The following is a 15,804-nucleotide window of genomic DNA, read 5'->3' on the forward strand; positions in this document are numbered from 1 at the left end:
AGAAGAAACACTGAATTCTTTACTGTAAATTTTTCCATTTTGCAAAAAGCAAAGTATAGTGTGTGTGTGTGTGTGTGTGTGTGTGTGTGTGTGTGTGTTGGAAAGTATAAGTATTGACTACTGAAATATATTCACAAGATGTTCCTTGACTTCGCTCCTCTGACTTGATGTGATTGCTTGAAGGTACCTGATAGCCTAGTCTATTTTCACTCTCCTTATTTCTCAAGGCAGCAGAAAAAGCTTTCTATAATTGGGCAACTTTGCTAAATGTTTGATCATCTTGATGGATGAAAGGTGCTGTAGAAATGACAGGTAATTACTATTGCAGTGTTAATAAAGTAGGAAAATGCAGGTTTTCGGAAAGGCAATGCTTCAAGATAGGATTCTGAACTGATACGGAGATTAGAGATGACAGAGAAAATCTCTGTTTTCCAACTTGGTACCAAAATCTCCCACAGTTCTTCCCTGTCATGCTCTACTAAAGCAGTCATGGCTTCAATGAATGATGGTGACAGTTCATTGGATTTTCTATACCTTGGTTCATATTTAAAATAAACAAACTCAAAATTCCATTGCTGAACTCACAAACAAATAAACACCATGGACCTCCTAACTCAGGCATCCCCAAACTTCGGCCCTCCAGATGTTTTGGACTACAATTCCCATCTTCCCCAATAACTGGTCCTGTTAGCTAGGGATCATGGGAGTTGTAGGCCAAAACATCTGGAGGGCCGCAGTTTGGGGATGCCTGTCCTAACTCCTGGCTGCTTTTCATAGCCTAGCTACTTTTGTAGACTTTCTATTGCGTTACTTTGAAGAAGCATGAACTGAGGGCAAAAGGGAGAAATGAGCTAAGAGGAAGGCACATTTGGCAAACCCTCACCGTGATCAGCTCCCACCCGGAAACCTATGTTCCCACTGTGGAAGGATGTGTGGATCCAGAATTGGCCTCCGCAGTCACTTACGGACTCACTGTTAAGACAGAGTTCATGGAAGACAATCTTACTCAGCTACGAGTGATCTTTCGTATTTGAAGCACTGCTGAAATGTCTTTAAAATTCTCAGTGGGGTGCTTGACAAACAATGTAATCTACAAGTTTGCCTATGGCAAACAGTTTTAGTCACTGCAATGCTGCAACCTGTCACTAGAAGCACAGATGAGTTGGACAGTGGAGGGGAGATGGAAGGAAATTTATTTATTACCAAATGAGATCAATACTGTGTGGATGGCTGCTTCTCCACCAGCGATGGAGGCAGCACGGCAGGCAGCGTGCCAACGGGGCCCCACCTCTGAGTCTTCTGCCATCTGAGGTGGCAGCTTCACCCCACCGAATGGTGCCAACCACTCTTCCTCATCCAGCCAGTCCCTGACAGGTGGCTATTCCATCACTCCCCACTCTACTTTGACCCCATGGACAAGGAATAACATTCATGGTAAGCACAGAGATGCTCAAACACCCCTAATGAACACCTAAGGTTTTCCTTTTTCAAAAAGTAACCACTGCATTTTTTGGGTGCTGAGATTTTGGACGATATTTCAATGGTAGACATTTATATTCCATCTCTGCTTTTTTGTTGTTTTGCTTAACTGATTGCCACATATTTCCTAGAATTGCATCTATTTGCTTGATGCTAATAGCATAGTTTGTCAGCAGCTCCATTTACCTTGCAAGATAATCAGTTATGCTATTTCTCTAGGTCTGAAGTTATGGCTCTATATCTGCAGATGTGTTGGAACTTTAATGGAAAGAAGTGCCCCAAGGCGGAATATGCTCCTTTTAATATGGTTTGGGACAATTCATTGCCAGCACTGTGCTAACAGCCAGGGCAGGCAGAGGTACTGGAGCTAGATGTGTCCATGTGCAGTTTGTGCAGAAATATTGCACCTCTTGTGTGGAACAGGTGCCTGAATCAACACAGATAATGTGTGTCAGTTGGGTGCTGACACATCTAATACACATAAAACCCATGGGTTTGTGTGAATGCCACCACAGCCTCAGATGCCCTAACCACAATGATCCCATACAATGCACAACAGATAAGTAACCGTTGGATGCTACTGGAATAATAATCTTCACTATAACTACATTCATTCACTGAAAACTGTGTGTATGTGTGTGTGTGTGGAGTAGTGTTATCTGAAATGAGATGTGACGGGGAGAGAATAGCTAGAATATTGCTAACATTCCTTTCCTGGGACTCCTTTATTCAGAAGAACATGCAAACAGCCCCATGTGATGAAAGTGGGCAATGCAGGGTGGTTGACCTTTGGACTCAGGAATAGTTTGTGCACAGGAGATGGACTAAAGAGCTACATTATTCATTAGATGCTAGCCTTTCCTGCCAGTCTCTGCCATGGGTATTCTGCCAGCAGGAATTATTGAAAATGTGATCAAAGCAACATTCTTTTTAGGCAAGACAAGACAGGGCATTATCAGACTGAAATAATTAGAAGCCTGATTTTGTGAGGTGCCCACGAACATAAAATCTGTGGCAAAGGTGTTAAAGCTGGCAGCCCAAGCTCTGCCCTGCTTGTTACTGTGTGTTTGCAACCCCATTTAAAATGAACCTAGCACTGTACCACCAAGGAGTCTCACTCTGACAAACATTAGGGACCCTGCAGCCCAAGGCTCAAACATTTTAGGAGAGTGCTGTTATTAAAATAAGACTGAAATGTAAAAAGCAAAACAAGTAAGACTGAGTCTGAATGAACCTTTAGTTAATATCTGGTCATTTTACCCAGCCCGATCCTGTGAATTTAATAGCCAAAAGCATTGTAATCGAGAATACTGTTAACAGGGAGGAAATCTGGTTATCCACAGGTCTTGCAGTGATGTACTAAGAAATTTATCTTCCTTTCACAATTTTCTCCTGCACTCCAATTGTTGCCTTTAGGAAACCATAATTTTACACATTAGTGTTGTATTCACTGTCAGCTAGCATTCCCACAGGATCAGGTTTTTGTGAAACATGGGATTTGTAAAACAATAAATAAATCCACCTTTTCCTTGCTAGTGATGGGGGGGGCTAAATACGTTCAGTTTGCATTTTAATGCAAATCAATCTAATTCACGCTTCTCTTCTTTTTTCTTTCTTTCTTTTTAGTTTCAGGAGCTTACAGAAAAACTCCTGGAAGCTAGTCTGTAGTAATGCAGTCTACCCTTTTGTCTATCCTGCTTTTGGCCCTTCAAGGCTTTGGGTTGTTTCTGCCTTCTCTGGGAAGGCTGGCAACCAGGTACATCTTGCTTACAGCATCCCTTTTACCTTCTTTTCTTTTCTTTTTTTAAAAAAATATTTATTTCCGAATTTCTTTTGTAAAATGCAAAAAGGCTTCACTTAAAAAAACAAAACAAAAATGAACAGTTGTCAGATGCATGGCAGTCAGCCTCTCTCACTTCCTGGACAACCCAGCTGAGCAGGGTACAAGAAGCTCAGGCACCCAGGAAGGCTGCAGAGAGATGATTTGTAGAATGAAAGGAAAACTCTTTGGCCACTTTGACATTAAGGTGAGCTCAACAAAAAGTCCACACCCCATCCATGTCAATATATTCATTCCCCCTTTGATCATTGCTTTTAAAAAAAAAACCAGAACTTGAGAATTTGGAAAAGCACAAAATAAAAAAAACCCCAAAATAATCAAAAGAAGGGTTGTAGGTACAGGAAAGCCCATGGGAAATAACAGAGCATAAAACAGAAATCAACAGATTCTTGCAGATGGATTTTACAGCACCACAGAAAAATACAAATCAGGGGAGGTTTGCCAGTGAGTATAGGGATGGAAAGGTAGGTTACATATACCTCCAAACAAAAGCTAAATCAGGCACCCCCAAACTGTGGCCCTCCAGATGTTTTGGCCTACAACTCCCATGATCCCTAGCTAGCAGTACCAGTGGTCGGGGAAGATGGGAATTGTAGTCCAAAACATCTGGAGGGCCAAAGTTTGGGGATGCCTGAGCTAAATGGTTAATTTGAGCTCTATGGGTTTCGCCAGTCATTTGGATGGCAAACAAACCACCAGACAGCTGCAAAGTCCTCAGAATATGCTATGCCCCTTTGAACTTATAAATGATGTGTGTGTGTTTTTTACGGCTGTCATTAATAAAGGGTTTCTTTGAAGCCACATTTCCAGATCCAAGTTCTTAGTTTCTTTCCAATTTTGAGTTACGAGTAGATTTTCTGCCGATAGCAGGAAAACAATTGATTCTTTCAGGCAGAGAAAGGCATGTTGATTAGGAAAGAGTGATAGTAGATGGATCATAGGGAATATTTGTCTGTAACATTATACCCATTTCCTTCAATATCTCAGTCCTCTTTTTAATGTTCAGGCAGAACCACTGAAGATGGATGGATTTGCCCTGTTTCCCACAGTCTCTCCAGCAAAGGGAAACAGGCCTTTCAAAGATCTGGAACATCTGCACTGAGGGGGCACAATACCACAAATGAATTCTCCCTTATGCTGAAGGAAACTGAAAAGAAGGGTTTGGAGGTCCCAGAAGAGCTTGTTGCTCAATGGCCCTTTTATGATTGTTGAATGCAATTTGTTTGCTCATTAATTGATGAGGAATGGTTAAAAATAACTGAAGTACATTTTCATCACAGCAGTAGTTTATGAGAGAAGTGAAATGGAGAATGTTTCTAGTCTGCTAGATTGTTGCTGGAAGCTGACATTCAGAAGCTGGGATCTCAGATGATGTGAAAGGTCCATAAGTATTGGTTTCTCTCTAGGGGGCTGCTTGTATGCCAAGACTTTAACATTTGCATGATCATTCAAGCTTAGACAAGCCTCATGCAATATTAAAATGTTTACGCAAGTCCTTTCTGTGCTTGGAGGAGCAGCAGCAGTAGCAGCAGCAGCGTGGGTTGAGGACCAGAATCTCAGGAGGAAACTGCACCATGTTTCTAAGTTGGCCTCCAAGCCAGCTCCTCAATAATCAACACAATAAATCCCAGAGTGGTTAGCTTTGCTTGTGCTGTACAAATCTCACTCTTTGCCACTGCATTTGGGAACTTCTTTGGCATGTCAGTTCTTCAATCATGGTGGAGAGCATACTTTTATTTTCCATTTAATGCGATCCATTACTAAAGTGAGGCTGATACTCCTGCATTTCAGGGCTTTTTCACACAGCAAAAGAAGAAACTTGGCTTGTGCTTTCTCTTTCCATGTTTCTCTACTACTTTATGCTAAGAAAGCAGAATGGTTGGGTGTACACCCCGTCCTGATACCTGTATCACTGTTGCTTATCTGGCCGGGGCTGAAGTGAGATGGTGGCCAGGTTGTTGCACTAGCAGGATTGGTGCCAGTCCAACACTCCTGCTGGTGCACTCACAGAACCACAGTCTTGTCACTGCCCCCAGCCTCATTCAGGTATGCCACAGTGATGCTGGTGTTTGGGGGGGGTGCCTATGCAGCTCTGTGTCTCACTGCATACACCCCTAATGCAAAGGGAATCGTGGACATCTCTGCGGGGAGATTCATGAGCTGTTTCTGGAATCAAAGCTCACGTATCTCCTCAAAGGACTTCCTCCTTCACATTTTATATAATGGAAGTATGTAGACAGAAGACATAAGCCACGGCACTGCAGAGACATCTTTTAGACATATTTCAGACATCTAAAAACTCCTATGTGAAGTGACACAGGCTGAATTCAAGGTATTGGGCAGTGACCTATAAAACTAGACATGCCCCCAAGTACCTGAAGGAGCACCTCTTCCTGTACCAAGATTGGCAGCAGAGACCCTTCACAAACCTACACTGCTGGGAATTGTACATTACGCAGAAATTCAGGAAATTGTCTTCTCTCCAGAGGTGCTTTGTCTATGGAATACCCTCCCCTTGGAAGCATGTATGGCATCAATGTTTCTTTGTTTCACCACCAGGTAAAGACCCATTTGTTTTGTCCCAGCATTTGCAGGAAACTAGATGCTGGATACAGCTTCAAATCTGTCGAAGTTTCAGGTAAACAGAATAGGCAACTGCAATACTCTTTACTATACCTAGGTAGATACGTTTCAAGATACCAGACTGTACTCAGGTTGAATTCTCACTGCCTAGAACTAGAGTGAAATGCATTTTCTGTTCAACCAGTTCAATTTAATTGTAGCTCCTCCAAATAGCAGCATGGTTTATTTGTATTACTAACAGAGGTCTAGACAATATAATTGCAAAAAATGAACAAATAATCTGAAACTCATGTGGGATCTGTCTCAACATCAGCCCCCCCCCAGTTAACTCTTAAATCAAACAATTTGACATGCATGATTCATTAAAGATTTAGCCCAGAAATAAACCACACTTGAAAAATTCATTTCAAATGCTCAGTGTGATGAGCACACTCAGTCAATGTCTCTGTGCACTGAATCCATGTGGGTGTTGGAAGCAACACACTAGCAGCAGAAGAAGAAGAGTTTGGATTTGATATCCCGCTTTATCACTAATCGAAGGAGTCTCAAAGCGGCTAACAATCTCCTTTCCCTTCCTCCCCCACAACAAACACTCTGTGAGGTGAGTGGGGCTGAGAGACTTCAAAGAAGTGTGACTAGCCCAAGGTCACCCAGCAGCTGCATGTGGAGGAGCGGAGACGCGAACCCGGTTCCCCAGATTACGAGTCTACCGCTCTTAACCACTACACCACACTGGGATGCACTTCCTTTGGGTGCCTCATGTACGATTAAGAATGCAAAGAGTAATCTCATTTTCAAAGGGCACCACTAGTTCTGAATACATCCAGATAACATACATATAAGCTAACTGATTCCCCAGTCTCTCCGAACATTCTTAGCACATATTCCATGTCATGTTGGTTAAACATTGCAAAACTTTCATAAGCCAGCCTATGGAAACTCTACTTTCTCAGTTCCAACCAGTCAGCTGATGAAGTACAGCCAACCCACCAGCTGATGCCACAGAGTGATTGAGTGACAAGTAGAAACCAAGCAAGGAAAAAGCAGTAGAGGGAGGAGACATCACAGCTGGCCTGATAAAATCCACAGTTCCCAGCAGGTGTGTAGCCCCTGTTCACAGCACTGGCCTATACCTGCATTGGAGCTGTTGCCAGACAGCAATTGTGCATTTAAACACTGATGACTCTGACACAGTCTCCTTCCATTGCCACCTCCTGGTGCTGATAGATAAAAGTGGGAACTCTCCATCCGCAAACTGTTTCAACAACCATTGCTGCTCCTGGGCCAAAGCTTTCGGAACTACCTGGCTTGAACAGTCTCTGTCACACACAGTTGGTAACCTTGCTGTAAATGGGATCGAGCAAAGGTATTTGGTAGAAAGCTGTTGCAGGGACTACAAAGAGAACTACAAAGAGAAAACAACAAGCTGATTATCAAAAGCAGTGCTGGATCCAGGACAAGGGTGGTGCTATGAGTGGGACCATATGGAATGGGCCCTGAACCTTTCTCTAAGTGCCTAAAGTGTTTCTGGGTGGGTAATGAATGAGGCAGGGTGTGTGTGTGTGTGTGTGTGTGTGTGTGTGTGTGTGTGTTACTGGATATTAATTTGGAGAAATGCATTGATTTAAGATTACTTCTTCTAGAGATGATTTGGGGGAAGAATTGTGAGATAATGAAGAGAACTGAATTGATTTGTGTAAAGTGTGGGTAAATGATTTGAAGAGGAACTGATCTGAAGTGATACGGGATGGGGTGCAAATAATTTGAAGACTTTACAAGGAATGGATAGGAAATCCGTTGGCTTGCCTTCTGTGACATTTAAATTCTAAATGTGCATCTAGATCTAGACCAGGGGTCAGCAAACTTTTTTGAGGTATCACTTTCGCTAATGGGGCCTCCCGCTACCGCTGCGCCGCCATCATGCAATTTCTGTTCTCATCCTGAAGCAAAGTTCTTAACTCGAAGTACTATTTCTGAGTTAGCCGAGTCTGTAACCTGAACCGTCTGTAACCTGAAGCATCTATAACCCGAGGTACCACTGTACACTGAATGCTTCTATGTTTTATTATTTTTAATCTGGCAATTTGTTCTAGCATAAGATGAGTTCTTGTAAATGCTTGGAGCTGACCATTTTCCCCCCACTTTCCAGAAAAAAAGAAATCTTACATAGCATTTGTAAAAGTAAATGCATATTTTTGAGAAATGTAAATGAATAAACATTCTAACAATGTATTTCTAATATAGGTATACCAGTATTGGATAAGATCAAGAGGTTAATTATCTGGTAATATATCACCTTGCAGGCCTAGAACATATTGGATCATTTTCAGTATTGTCCACCATGCTGCTTCTGCATTTTCATTGTGGCTGTTCTGTTTCGTATTAATTGTCTTGATAGCATGCAATTGTTCCCAGAGGCTGTTGACGAATGCCTGTCTATAAATATCCCATACAGTTTTGTTCACACCTAAGTATTTATTTTATATTTGTAAGACAAGTGCAAAGTGGGGGAAGGATGCCTCCTCACTTGCTGCATGAATAGGACAATCTTGGAATTCCAGGTATTTATAGTTACAAAGGACATTAACATTTAATTTGCTGTATGATGTCATTCTCTCTTTTAAATAGCTTTGCAATAAAATAAAATTTTGCATAGCTCCCCCCCTATTGAAATTGTCAAACATTTATATTGGGCAGGGGCTAATTGTTTTTAGCTCTTTTGTGCAGGCATACTGTCCAAATCTCATAAATTCATGTATTGAATCTATATCCAACTGTATTGCCAACTAAAGCATAGGCTTTATTCTACAGCAGCATTGCCCCATTCCAAGGGTACATGAACATTCCAATGTGCAGCCATTATCCCCGTGGTTGCAGCATTTCCCATACATTGCAGCAGAAGCTCCATTTAATCGCATTGAAGTAAATGGAATAGAGTCTATTCTGTGTGTGCTTAAAGATCTTCATGTCCTCAAGTGATTACTGGATCAGGGTACCTCTGTGAAGACAGTGGACAACATTTCTTTACACGCTGCCTCAGTTTGCATGTAACTGTGCCAAACCATGACTTAGCACATGTGTTCCTGGAAAGGAGAACATGGCTGATTTGCTCCCCCTCTGGTCCTGCTGCTGCAGTGTTACTGTGAGCTAAACCATGGTTTGGGTTCAGCGTGCTATCCAGACTCAGATTCATGGTTTGTTTGTTACAGAATGACATATGCAGGACAAACACAGGCACAATGTGACATCAGAACAGCCAAGGGCACTGAGGTATACAGCAGCCATAAAGGGCTCAATAGCCTGGGCTGATGGGATTTACTATCCAAAACACATGGAGAGCACATCCTGGCCTTAGGGAAGAGAGTGGTTAGCTGCCACACCCAACAAGTTAGCAAGCAGGTAGGCAGCCAGCCAGAATGAGAACAGTGAGGGTGGTGTGGGGAGGCTCCAACAGAGCAACATGGCAGCCCCACCCTTTAAAACATAACTCTCTATGAGTCAATCAACCTCTACTATATGCATTTTAGAATGCATCCCTTCCCCCCCCCCCCAATTCAGGCAATGGAATTCTGTTTAATAATAACTTTTCTGGTTTATTTTAACCTGCATTGGATGCATTCTTTATAGATTTGTAGCAGTAACAGTGGTGTATACAACAGAAGATTCTTTTCATAAATCATCATTTGGACAGTTAATTTGCTGCTGAATAAGATGGTGCTAAAAGCAGCACGACTGAATATATTGGGTATAAAGTAGAAATAAACAGATAGAAACAAGAAGCATCTGATGCCTGTAAAAAGCAAGGACTATCTGATTTGTTTAGTTACCTTTGGGAAGTTGGATAAAGTAGCAATATGTTTCGAACAAAGTAGGATATGCAGTGACTTTACTGAGCATATATTGTGCAATCACTTATTGTACAGAAACAATTGTATTCATCTGTGCTCTGATAATTCTTCATAGCTGCAAAGCCTGGAGAGTGCGCTTGGCAAGTGGGGCAAGCTTCTCGGTTCTTCTTCCTGCCTTTGACTGTAGCCCAACTATAAAAGCTTACTGTCAATCACAGATGAGGTTCCAATCATGGCGGCCAAAATGTCATTAACAGAATTCAGAACCATAGAATTGTAGAGTTGGAAGTGACCATGAGAGTCATCTAGTACAACCCCCTGCAATGCAGAAATCTTTTTGCCCAACGTAAGGCTCAAACCTACGACCCTGAGATGTAGAGTCTAATGCTCTACTGGCTGAGCTAATTTGTATACCACTTCATTATAAACACCCCTAAGTAGATGGCATAAAATAGAAAAGATACATAAAATTATGGGTAAAAGTCAGACGTTAGAATCAAAACAAATCAAAATATAAATAAAACCAGCAGGTAAAATTACATTATAAAGTATAAGTACCAGTATATGTCAACTTTACATATCTTGGTAGGTCTGCCTAAACTAAAAGGTTTTTAACATATGTTGAAGACAATGCAATGACAATGCCTGCCTAATGTCAGTGGGCAGGGATTTCAAGAGTGTAGGTGCAAGCGCAGAATGAAAATCATGTATCACTGAAAAGTCCCAGTTTTGCAAATCGAAGAGGCTGAGTGGGCATATATAGAGTTAAAAAAGGAAGGTCCTACTGGGCAGCTGCATCTTCACTGGAAAAGGTGGAGTGGATTTCCTACCAGGCCACTCCTTCTTCCTGCCAAACTTCTCCCCATCCCTGCCCTCTGAAGCAGCACTGCACAGAGTCAGATCCTCTCACTGAGCTACTGCTTAACCATGGCAGTCACTACTCCTGCATGCAGGGAAGTCACTTTCAAAGGAGCAGCACTGTGCAAGATTACATCCTCCTGCTCGGGAGTGGGCTGAGGCAACCACTCTGGGCACAAAAGCCCCGTGGGCACCCTTTCCCACCCTGCTGCCTTCGCTGCCAGCAGAGCAGCACTGCCAAGATCTCGTGAAACCTCACTGAAATATCACAAAATCTTTCGTGAGAGCTCATAAGAGAGCTGCCATCATCATTGCCGCTTCACAGGCGCTGCCGTGCAACCCAGATAAAAGAAGCTTTGGTGTGGGTGGGGCAGCAGTGGCAACAGAGAGACTGCAGAATGTGCTACCCTGGAAAGAACAGTACTGCACAGAATTTGATGCTAAAATGGGGTTTTAAAAACCTTTCAGGCCTGCCCCCTGAATTGCTTCAGGGACATGTCCAAGGCAGGTGCCCCCCCCCCCGGGTGTCACAGGACAAATCAGCCTGATCCAGCCACAGATCAGGGCCATAAGGAAGATGGGTGAAGCTTTATAAGTAACATTTTGAATTTGACTTGGTAATGAATTGGCAGATAATTCTTTGTTAATAGCATATCTGGCTAGGATGCTTCCGTCAACATTGTTTCTCAGTTGCCTCTGGGCTTCAATAATAAGAGAATATTTGAGCATGACAACGGCAATCAGTTATATCAGTTATGTCCACTTTTGTCCCCCAAGCTGCTGCCAGTGGCAGAAACATTGTGTTTAAATTATCCTATTCTCAATAAACCAAGTGATAAACTTCAGTTAACACACTAATATACTCATGGCATTTTTTTTGTAGCCTTCTGTACTCTAAAGATGTGTTTTTCGCAAGAGATTGTTGATTAATGGCCAACATGTAACCTTTGATTAATTAGCTGATATCCTAGGATAACATCCTTGAACTTTCAGGTGAATTAGTATAAAGAGCCCCTAGAAATTAATTACTGTATATCAAAAGCAGACATGACAAGAGTACGTGCAGATAAAAGAAGTGGTGCCTTGAAAAGGGAATGAGATATTTATCCATACTCTGTTCGAGAGGAACTGATGCAACAAGCAGTCTAGTTAAGGCTTCATTTCATTATACCATTCTTAGATAATCTGTGGCCTTGTTTGACCTTAATGGGCCAATAATATGCTATCAATATCTGAATCCTGGTAGAGCTTGCAACAGTGTATGCCTCCTTGACCTCTCTCGTTCCAGTCTTTGCCAAAACAGAATTATGTGAAAAGACCTATTGCCAGCAGAGCGGAGAATTGCAGTGCAATTGCAATTCAAACTCCTCGCTCTGTGCTGTTGGATGGGGTTAGGATGAGGTGAAGGTGACCCTTCAATGAATTCTACTGGCAGTGAGGGGACTGGACTGGACTTCCATGAAGTATGGCAGAGTGCATGTTACTATTTGCTGTGTCCCTGCTAGCACTAGCCATCGGAAGGCTCTGAAAGTGTGTTATGGGGAAGGGGTTGGAGTGGAGCAGGCCTTGCAATAGAAATGCTTGGATCCCAAGCTAGTCCATTTCCTAGAGAGGGCTTCATCCAGTACCCTCTGCTGCACCAGCCTAGAGCTGGCAGAACACCACCCACCACCCACCTCCAACACACACACACACACACACACACACACACACACACACACCCCTTTTGCCCTGGTCATCACAGTGCTAGGGCTTCAGATGCAATGTTAGATCTGCTGCACCCCACTGCTCCCCACTTTGGATTGATCCCTTATATATGTATGCTTGTGAATGATGTATTAGGAACATAGGAACATATGAAGCTGCCTTTGGTCCACCTAACTCAGTAACTGCTTATGCTGGCTGGCAGCATGTCTCCAGGGTTTCAGGTATGTCTTTATCAGTCGTACCTGCAGAGGACAGGGATTGGCCTTCTACATGCAAGGGAGGTGCTTTACCAATGAGCCACAGCCCTTCTCTAAGGGCCGCCGTACGTATTATAACTATAGATTCTTGATACGGAATTAGGTTTTTTTATCAGTTGCTTCATATGCTGTGCAGTGCACACAGTACTGTGGTGATAAAGATCACAATATCCTGAGATTTGTTATGTATGTATATGTTTTGCACCTCTAGCCATTAGTTAATCTTTTTGGAAATATTTGAGAAACTCTTTATAGAGCCTTCCTGTAGGTGTATTATCAGGAATTTCAAGTTGTACTAATAAAGCAGGGGGGGGGGGGAGAAAGAAATGCTAACATTATTTTTTTTTCCTGAGCAGCAGTACCTATCAGAAGGGTGAATGTAAGATGAAAGATTAAATAAAAAGTTATTGGCATTTTAGAATCTCCACAGATTCCATTTTGAGTAAATATTTGAGTCTTAACTTATTTAACAGCAGAAGGCACATATAAGCAAGATAACCTCTGTGATAAATTGTTCATTTCTGATTATAATGGTTGCAATTATTCTTGTTATCTGTAGAGATGGAAAATAATAGGTGTCACCAGAGTCATGTGAGGGGACAATGCCTCTTACTATGTATAGATTGTGTTTCCAACTGACCTACTCTCTTTCCATAGCAAAGGCAGACATGGAGGCCCTTGGCCCAGGTTGGAATCACAACAAACGTTGTTGTTGTTGTTGTTGTTGTTGTTGTTGTTGTTGTTGTTGTTGTTGTTAACTGCCTTCCATGTGAAGAAACTTAGCTGTTTGAAGGTCTCTCTGATATAGAGACCTATACTCAGATGCTGTAACCTACCTAGAAGACTGGCCATGATGGAAAGCAAGTTTGAATAGCTGCAAGATATAAACTCTGTGCCCAAGCAACAACATTGATAGGCCCTCACTGTCAAGTTAGGCTATTTCTCTTACAGTGGTGAAAATCAGAAGGGAAAACAAAAAACATGAAAAGAGGATGAAAGACAAGGCAGAATGTTCAACCATCTGTTACAATCACTCAATAAAAAATTATGATACTGATTATTTGTTCCCTTCAGTATCTCCAGAGAGCTCATCTAAATTAAATAGGAAAGGCAGCAATAATGACTTGTGAGGAAGCACTAATTTCCAGAACATGCAGTAGTATTCGTACTAAGCCCTAAAATGAGGTTAGTAATTTTACATAGGTGATCTAGTCTACATCCCATAGGAGGGCTGCTACATCCCATAGGAGGGCTGCTATATTATCTATCGAGTTCATGAATTCATGTGCTGTATCTTACAATTAAGGCCTAAATAGCTGTTAGAATAATTACTTTATTGGAAAGTTGTGGGGGGATCACTGATATAATAGGTTATGAGCCAGTTCCTTAGGATACAATTCAATAGACATTGTGACATCTCTAGAAATATTGGCTAAGATCCAAACCTCCATTTGTGTGTGCAGACAGGAAGATCACCAATTATTATTTTAAAAACACATTTATTAGGTTTTCCCCCCAAAAAAACACAGAAGTAACAAACAACAAACAATATTCCTCCAAGGAGCTCAAAGTGATGTACATGGTTCTTCCCCTCCCCAATTTATTTATAAAAACAACCCTGTGAGACAGATTTGGCTGAGAAATGGTGACTGGGTTAAGGTCCCACAGTGAGCTTCATGGCTAAGTGGGGATTTGAACTCTGGCCTGAAATCCGCCGCCCCCCCCCAACCTGTCCACATCCCTTGTACCACATTGCATGCCAGTATTAAGGATCCTTTGACCCTCTTGAGTGGCTTTTGTTGAGATGACTGAGGTAGTGCAGCTTGGGGAAATCAGTGATCCCCACCATGTGTGAGCATTAATTCTGCTCATGTAAGTGGAGGTTGGTGAAAACCAAGCTCAGAGAGAGAAAGAGCACTACTGAGCTGTTGGAAGAGGTCATAGACCTCACTGCTTTTCAGTTTTGTTTTGTTTTGAGAAAGAAAGAAAGAAAGAAAGAAAGAAAGAAAGAAAGAAAGAAAGAAAGAGAAAGAAAGAAAGAAAGAAAGAAAGAAAGATTGGTGGAAATATATATTTCATGGATAAAAATGGCTTTGTCGTCCTGCTCAATGTTTTCTTTGATAGCATATGCCACAGCACAGAGACTACAATTTCAGTATATGATAAAAGTGCATTTCTGTAAATGATAAAGTAGCAAATTAGTCTTAAACCATCAGGTTGGACTTAAAACATGATCCAAGATTTAGGACTGCTCTGCAGGATCACAGAGAGAGTTCTCATTCTGCTTTCTCAAGAAAAATCCCAAATTATTACTGCACAAATTAAAACAACAAACTCTCAAAAATATAATTGACTCTATTAAAAAAACAGCGGATCACAAATATTTGAGCATAAACAATGAATTTAAATTATTTCATAATTATTAGATACAAAAAAACTTGAATCTGGACTCAGTCCAACAATATATAGAAATTAATATGACTGAGAAGATCACACACAAAAAAACAATCTCTAGTGATGGGAGGATATAATTATAGTAATTAAGAAACTCAAACCCTACAAAGCACTAGGCATAGATGGTCTAACAGGATATTTTTATTTTAAAAATATTAAAAATTATCTGAGGCATGCAAAGTTTGTTTAATAGCTTACTGGTGGGCAAGACAGTGCTTAAGTCCTGGAAAGATTCTAGAATTGTTGTGAGATTGAAACGAGGTAAAAATCCAGAGAATTCAGAATCATATAGGCTTATCTCATTAATAGGACAAGATGCGAAAAATTTCACTGACATATTGGTGGAAAGAATAGCCAATATATTACCAAACGTAATTCACGCTGATCAGAACTTGTTGTGCATGGACATTTTATGAACCCTATACACAAAATGCTGAATGCAGTGCATTGTGGAAAAGCCTCAGGAGAACCCTGTGTCATAGCTTCCCTAGACACCCACAAGGCTTCTGATGAAGGTCATTGGAAATATTTGTTCCAATTATTATCTAAAATGAACTTTGGGAACCACTAACACTAAAAATAAAATAAAATAAAATAAATGTATTGCAATAGCAGAGTAGTATACCGGGTGAATGGACAAGACTACCTAAATACAAGGTGGCATCAAACAAGGATGCCCCTCGTCACCTCTATTATTTGTACTGTCAACAGATCCATTGTCTAATGCTATCCAAAACAACCAGAAAATAAAAGGAATATTAAGACATCTTAACTATTT

At 41.4% G+C, this 15,804-nt stretch overlaps 1 protein-coding gene across 1 annotated transcript in view; it reads right to left on the reverse strand.

The window, feature by feature from the left end:
- Positions 1-15,804, reverse strand: part of ALK (ALK receptor tyrosine kinase) — a 582,689-nt gene that overhangs the window by 500,747 nt on the left and 66,138 nt on the right. The gene's annotated exons all lie outside the window — the stretch shown is intronic.

The sequence above is a fragment of the Zootoca vivipara genome, chromosome 3, assembly GCF_965207765.1.
Source record: "Zootoca vivipara chromosome 3, rZooViv2.hap1.1, whole genome shotgun sequence".
NCBI classification, from domain to species: domain Eukaryota; kingdom Metazoa; phylum Chordata; class Lepidosauria; order Squamata; family Lacertidae; genus Zootoca; species Zootoca vivipara.